Below are 8,453 nucleotides of genomic sequence, written 5' to 3'. Positions count from 1 at the left end.
AAATATCCAGTGTATGACAGGAACTGACAACGAAGGATTGTATATAGTTTCATAACACTGCTTTTTTTCTGGTTCATGTTTTACGAGATGTAAAATACTCCAAAATTGTTCTAGTGATACTGTATTCAGATTGCATTAGATACTGACTATATCTTAGTAAAAGTGAGTAATGTGTGGATAATTCTCACTTCTGATTTGTTAACTCTTTCGGACATGAATTATTTTTTTTTCCCTTACTAATGTAACTTAAATTTTAGGGTTAACTAAAATTACTATGAAAGAAATAAACAAAATCCTAAGAGTGTAGTTCTCAAGAAAACTGGTCTTTCTTCACGTGCCAAATAAGGATATTTGCCCTGAACGATAGTGTCGGTAATTTTTAAATTTTGTGTCCTCAACTGTAGACGCCAGATCTGAAAGGGTTAATAATACTAAACAAAACTAGACATTCTATATTTTAAATAAACCTTCCCTGGAAATTGAGGGGTCCTTCCATGGAAAACGTGAGTTCAGTTGAGACCCCAGAACATATCGTAACGTTAAAATCACGAAGAAGCTTGATACTCCGCATGGCGGGTGCTGTCGGTTAAGCGAACACGATCGCGATGACGTCGAGCGGATTGACACCGAGATGGGTACATCATTATCCTGCGAGTGGATTGGCTCGCGCCAAGATCGGCTGGATAAACCCGCTCGTTAAGGGCCCAGTTCGTGCGGGGGTGGCACGGTGAGTAGCCTAATGGGAAACACGTTCCGCGCCAGCATTCGCGAGCGAACGATAAAAATACAAGGGACGCGGTTGGTGGGCTTATGGTAACGCGCATCGCGCTGAAAGCGAGCTGGCTCGTTAACGCTGATCGCTTTGCATACTCATTATGACGTAAATACACCCACGCTGGAGTGTGCACATGCGTCTGGTAACGCGTCGATTATGTGCGGGAGAGATGATCCGCTCGAAATGGCCTGTTCAATGGATGGTTTGTTTCGCTATTAAATAACTATCGATCCACTACTACGGCTCGTAGGTAATCACTTATCGTGCTGGGTATGTTTATTGAAGAAACAATAGCCGTGGCTACGGATTTAGTTTATTTTAACCCTCTATTGGCCGATTTCTTTTTCTGCAGACAACTTCCAAGGCATTTACTTTGATACTTCAAGATGATGATGCTGCCAGCCGTCTTCGATATTGTTATTAGTTATCGGAGACATTGAGACCTATACGTCATATTGTGAAAAATTTTAACTTTTTAGTAAAATGTCGATATATTAGCATGTGACCTGAAAGTTACCCTATAGAGGATTAAGGATGTGCATGTACAGGATGTTTTTGTCATAACTTCTGCAACGTTAAATATTTTTACAGCCGTTGCTTTATTTTCAATCTGAAATATTAAGAAGTTGAACGATACCACGTGTTCGTGTGTGTAAAATAATACTTGTATTTCTCTATTCTTCTTCAATAATATATAATATTATAGTTTATTTTTTCCCTAGCATGTACTTGTAATGTATAAATAAATTGACATTAAATTCTAAAATTATAGCTTAAACTAAACTGAATTATAAAAAAATGGCAAAAGTTTCAAATGGTTAAAGAGGGGGGAAGGTCTACTGGTGAGTCACAATAGCAATGTTGTAGAAGGTAGGTCTATGGAGATTGAATAAATGACACGAATTAGTAATCATGAAAGGAACCGCGAAGTCAGAGGAAAAGAAAGGGCTCGTTATTTCGTCACGGATTAAACCACAAAAAGAAAGATGCGAGAGGATCCAACTACACCTACTCGCACATAATTTCTCTGGTTCGTCATAAAGAACCCCGTGGCAGGTTACACCCATGCGTCGTTTGTTCTGTTTGTAGGCGTTACCAAGCTGGCTAATCGGTACATCACGCTAATAGTGACGCTATTTCGGCACTCGTTAACGCGACGCGGCTCTAATTGAGCCTTACAGAATCTAAAGTTAAACGGCTGGTCGTTATACAAAGCGTGTAGCCATGTATCTTCGACTCGTTGCGAGTGCAGCGCATCTTTCGAAAATACGATTCTGCTCTTTCGTGAATTAATGGTCGATTTGCTCGACCCTTTCTCGATAACCAAGGATGTTCTCTAAGAGTAATTTCATACAGAATTTCTTAAGTACCATCATTCGCATCACTGACGTCATTAACGAAAATCCAATTATTCAATAATTTTAGCTAAACGAGAACATAGTGTTTTATTCGCATATGTTCCAGTGGTCTTCAATCATTACGGACATGATCCTTTACGATGTGCTGCCAGTGAAAGTTTATCGTGCGAGGAAATAGCCTTGACGAAAGCTATTCGAGTAACGACGAGAAACGGAAACGAGTATCGACCGGATCCGCGAGCGGATGCAGAGCTTGACAAAGTAGCGCTTAACGGGTTGTAAAGTCAGATGAAAGTGTCGCGAGCAGAAATGGAGTAACGTCCGTTTTCTTCCGCGAAAGAACGCAATTAAGGCCAAAGGTTTGCACGAAAAATCCACTGTACAATATCTACGCATAACTCGCTTCGCTTAAAAGAATGAATAAATTCAAAATTCAAAAGTGAATAAATTCATACTTTTACCTGAATATAAGACTTAGTATTTCGTGCAGAATATTGGGATGCACAGTACTATACCAGTGGTTCAAATTAGGAAACTTAACAGACGTCATTAATTAAGGCGAAACATATCATGTTCATTATTACTCAGTTCGAGGTTTATTTGTGGTAATATAAGTTTAGTTAACGAAATAGGTGAATGAAATTGAAATCGTAGGCATTTCTATATTTATGTGGAAAGTGAAACACTTAGTTTTCAAGAACCACGCCACAAAACTGAATTGAGCTTACAGTCACTCGTACTAAAAAATAATCTCCTAATATTCTCTGTTAAAATAAAAAACAGTGGTTAGAATTAATTCACTAAAAAAATTCTTATATTTCACTGTCTAAGTTTCATGGTCTAATAAACACAGAATAGTAACTGAAATCATCAATAACAGACACATTACAATTGAAGAGAATTTCAAAAATCTTCCTCTGTAATATTTGTCCGATCGCAAGTAATAATACTCTCTTCATAACAATAATCAATATAAGCACAATTTCTTCCATCGATTCGACTTACTTCAAGGGTTACAATACGTACTTATTCAGTTGTTTTCCATTTTTCAATCTGCTCTGAGCGGATTTTCCTCAGTAGTCGCGCTTCTGCCGTAAGGATCTACAGCGCAAGTAGATTCAGACACGAATACTCAGACGGCCCTAAATCTTGTCCGCAGAGCGCGCTGGGCCTCTCTTTATTTTGTCCCGCGAAGGCGTCGTTGCGCGACCTGCGAGCCTTCGTTACGCACGTGTGAACGGAAACGTCGACTCTTAAACGCTTCGGTTCTTAAGCGCGTCGCGACGCTCACCGCCGGCATGACTTTTAATTGCCTGTCGTTTCATGGACCGGGGAAAAACGATGTACAGTACCGTTCAGAACCACTGGAACTGAACGTGCAGAAAACCTGCGGGAAACGAAGAACGTTTTTATGACTATTAACGCGTCGGCTATCTGACTATACACGATTAATACTCGCGAAAGTTCCTACGAGGATCAAATGTTTTTTTAAGACAATTAACTTCTAACATATTTTCTTCGTTAAGCTTCAACATTATATCTTTGAATACTATTATGGAAAGTTTTGTATGTGAACTACTACAAGTATGATACTGCATAAAGAAAAAAAGAAATTAAACTGCACAGACTTCATATGTATAATGTTAATAATAATTTAAATATTTATTCGATATATGAAACCAAAGCATGCATTCATAATTTAACAAATACGATTGAATTATGAGATCTGCGATCATATTTCGGATACGAAAGCATTGAATCATATAACAGGTGACTCGAATAAATAATAAAATATTTATGGACGCTACTGCACATGTTCGACGACTCTTCTTTCCTACTCTTCGTTCCTTTTACCTCTCGCGGACAATTTGTCCTCTTCATGTTTCTCTTCCGCCTCTCCGCTTTCAAGCGCTTCTTTTTCTTCTTTCTTGCGTTTTATGGGTTTTCACACATGTTCGTGGCTCGAGGTGATTTAGAACAAGACGGCGTTTCAAGTGTAAAAGAAATAAAGTTGTTCATACGTAATATACGTTATCAGGAACAGAAAAGATTTTCGTTCGGAGATCATATCATGAGAACGAATTAGCATTGATTTTATTTTACAGCTGTATTCAAAATAAGTTATATCTCTATTATAAATAACTACACCAAAATCATATTTCTGGTCGACATAACAGTAAATAAAACAATTGTTTAAAAGTATCCAGCAGTGGTGTACATAAATTCCTAGCCATGCCACGAAATTCCGAGAAATACTAGTAAACATAGGAGTGCATTTCTTGGCAAGAACAACCCCTCAAATTTCGAGAAATAATAGTAAGGCATCGTAGTATTTCCTGGATGGAAAATTCCTCCAAATTTTTTAGAACAGATGCAGATTTATATATTGTTCCCTTCGAGCGATTTTGACGAAACTTGATGTCCGGCGGTTTTTGGGGTCGCTAATTTCAGATCCGAAATTAAAATTCATAAATTCAAAATGGCGGATACAATACAGGTGACAAAATGCAGAAATTGACCAAGGAAACCCCAACGAATACGGGGCAAGACGATTCGGCTAGCGCGCGATTCCTAATGCTCTCGCGTGGCGACACGAAGGTGGATTAGGTTTCGCGACAGGTACGGCGCTTCCTATTCGCCGTGTGCAATTTGTACCGGTGGATGGCCACGCAGGAGGCGGTGGGAAGGGGACGCCGGTTAATCCATTACCAGGGGGCACGACGAGCGCGCCGTCTCGGTTTTCACGACGCCCACCAATTTGCTAACCATCGATTTCTGGCGTTCACCCTCACGCAACGCACCCCTTCACGCCGCCGTGGGTGAACGCGAGTAACGCCGCGCCGCCAATCGCGAATTCTAGACCCTCCTTTCCATCCGTGTGTCACCCCCGCCCTCCTACCGCTGCACACCCCTTTTCGGAGGTGCTATCTTTAGAAACGCAGGCGCAGCTCTCGTGTCCCTTTTGACGGAACGGAGCCTCGTCAGGCGTTACGTTCCTCTCCCCACGTTGATGGATTCGAGTGTCTTGCGGTTGCTCGAGCCGAAGCTGACTCGTGCTCTTCGTGGAAACGGGATTGTCGGACGGGTTATGAATACGAGAGTCGTCGGGCTCCGCGGAGAACGGACGGGGATGAAGTCCCGATGATCAGTTGGTTGGGTTAAGTTCAGGAATGCGGGGATAATCGGGTAAACAACGAGAAAGAGCGAGGAACGGATTTTGATACGGGGAGGAAAGTTGTTCCGCGCATTGGTTGGGTGGGAGGACTGTGGGACGGGCTTGAAGCAATATGAGAGGTTCTTTTGCGAGTTGAGATAAAGTTTTGGTAGCTCACCCTCTGTGAGACGAGTGGTGCAACGCAAACATTTGTAATTGTGAAAAATTGGTGACGGAATACGATGATGGTAATGATTCCTTGCTTCGTGCTATGATAAATGATTAACAGGTTCAGGACGATGGTCGACGTCAGGAACGATGATTAGGTGGTCGTATTGAGTTCAAACAGGAAAGTTTAGTCAGATAGAAGGAATAAAGAAGAGACCTAGAAGCAGGCTACGTACCTACTTACAAGTATTTCAGCATCTGAACTAATCAAATCTCTTCCTGCAAAAAGATTCGCACGAATATTACTAATGTTCCGTCATCATTCGCAACGTTACTTTTGCTCAGTTATCGGACGCCGCATACTACTGTAAAGCATCTTCTTCATCGCGCCATTTTCACAGTCGAGTGCAGCCGTTCTTATAATTCACGGTGGCGTTAACTTACGTAAAATTCCCCTCTCGCGATCAAAGAAAGAGGACTCTGCGCACACGCGACCGTGAAGCGCGAAAGAAAAATACGGCCTTAAATTATGGCGGTTAGGTTCGTTCGCGGTGGACGTTAAACGAGCCCGATGCTTAAATCACGTTAATCGTACGGGACACGACTAAACGGGTGCTATCTTGGGAGGAAGACCGAGGCCGAGAAGTGGTGAGCGTCCTCGACGCTAAATGGGACATGCTTTCAATTATGCGTGAAATGAAGGCGGCGATGCGTGAGTCTGCTTGCCGACAGGCCGCGTGAACGCGACTATGGCACGACGACGTGCGCGTAGGTGTGCACGTAGGAAGCTCGAAACTCGGTTCCGTCGCTCGTCGCTGAATAATCGTCGAAACGAAACGTAATCGGTTCTTAATTGCGTACGGAACCTGCGGATGATTTACGAAGCGAGATTTTCGGTACGAAATTTCATTAAAACAGCAAGTTGCCTCGAGATTGGATCAAGGGAAACTCGTTTCTCTAACACCCAAAGAGGATAAAGTTTGACTGTTAAAGTAATCAAAATTTGTGCTTGACAAATTCTTTCTCACGTTTTCTCTTTCCTACCTCATTCTGCGTGGAAATTTAACGCAAACGTTGTTTAAAAAGTTACACTTCGAGAATAAATAAAAAATAAATGCCTTATTTCATAAAATTTTCCAGTAGATAAAGTATTTTATCGAGTCTCACAAATCAAAATCATCGAAAGAACATCATTAATTGAACACATTAATCGAATCATTTATCAATACACCACTTGTCCCGTTTATCGAACGAGAAGATTCTAGTTACTCATTTCGAGGAATATTTGTCAGGGATTGTAAAATTACTGATGGGCAATCGATAGCACTTTCTCTTATCGTGTATGCGTGTTCGTCATGCACACGTACACTTTCTTACAACGATGATGAGTGAATACGGACAGCATGAAAACCGAGGAAGCTCGTCGTGGTTAACGTTCGAGACGCATGGTAATCACGAACTCGATTGATTAGCCGACAAAGTCGAGCCGACAAATTAGAGGAATGCCATCTACGTTCCTGCCTGGCTCCCCTTCGTCAAACCACATATGCATACTCGCTTATGTTCGTGGCCGAGGCAGAAAGATTATCTGATTTGACGTATGCGCATGGTGACGTCTCTGTCACGTATGTAGGCGTTTCTGGCCTCTTGTGACACGATTTACGGGGAATGATTTTATTTGGAAGGTATTTTCACGTACCTTACCATTATCTGCTTTGTTCTTGTCATGGGAATATGGATCTTGAGTAGAATTTAAAGCGTTGGAGAGGAAACCACTGGTTTTGGAGTAAACTAAATAACAATAGAAAAATAATAGAATGGTCCGTATGAATATTTTCAGAAATTCTTGAATTCAATTTACTCCGATGAAAAAATAAGATTTAACTCGTCAAAGAAAAAAATAGTGATTTAGGATAACCAGACAATAGATATATTCTACATCAAAATTTAATACGATTTCCATTCTTCGTGTAAAGACGTCCTTAACAATATAAAAAAAAAATTGTGTCAACGAATGAAAACATACGATAACATACCCAAAACGTAACATGATGTCAAACAAGTCTTGTCGTTTCACGAATAAATCAATGGCGAAGCGGAAGTGCGGGAACACCCACCGCTAAATCCCGCGTTTACTTGAACGGGAGTAGCAAGGCAGCTAATTAACTTTTTTCTCATCAAAAGCTATCAGAGTAGCGAGAAGTGATGTATATGTGTACTCGGTGGCGTCGTCGGTGTACTTCAAAGCGATCGACAAGTCACATTCGGATGCAAGAGGCAAGTCGAGGCGCCCGACGTCGCTGAAAGTTATGGAGACACTCTTTGTACGAGATAGTCTTTCAAATCGTCTCGATTTTCTCCCTTCGAGTTAACAAACAAACAAGCGTACATACTCATGCATATACGTGGCTTCACGTTTCAGGTATATGTGAAAACAATAACGAGAGAATCTATAGTTTTCCGTGAAATTTTTATAGCAGATCATACATTTATCATCCTTTATCCGTTCACTGCTAGCGCTGACTTATTTCTTTTAATTTTGAATATAATCGTGTCAGTTTTATTGGCATGAAAGCGAATTGAATTTTCATACGATTTTCTTCTTCTATGTACATCGTTATTCCAAAGATGACCTAATTAAAATGCCGACATGTATATGTCGGCAAAATAGAAAATACAACTTTCTAGCATTGAATACGAAATGACAAATGGAGAGAAGAACGATAGCGAAGAGCGCAGAGTCGTGTAAAAATAGTACGATGAATATCCGGCTGCCCGAAACAAGTCTAAATACGTCTCGAAAATATTCTATGGCGTAACGGGCGAATGGTACAAAGGATTCGGCGGAAACGTCGAGTATACGACTGAATCCTACAAATAATCCCGTCGAAGCGTCGCTACGCTTCGATAGACACATAAATGCCGCGCTCGTTCGAGCATGAGTTACTTGTGTCTCGAATCGCCCACGCCGATCTCCGTGTTTCATCATTATTAGAAA

This window comes from Hylaeus volcanicus, chromosome 1, assembly GCF_026283585.1.
Source record: "Hylaeus volcanicus isolate JK05 chromosome 1, UHH_iyHylVolc1.0_haploid, whole genome shotgun sequence".
Lineage (NCBI taxonomy): Eukaryota > Metazoa > Arthropoda > Insecta > Hymenoptera > Colletidae > Hylaeus > Hylaeus volcanicus.
The sequence above is the reverse complement of the archived record's forward strand: the minus strand, read 5'-3'. Positions refer to the sequence as shown.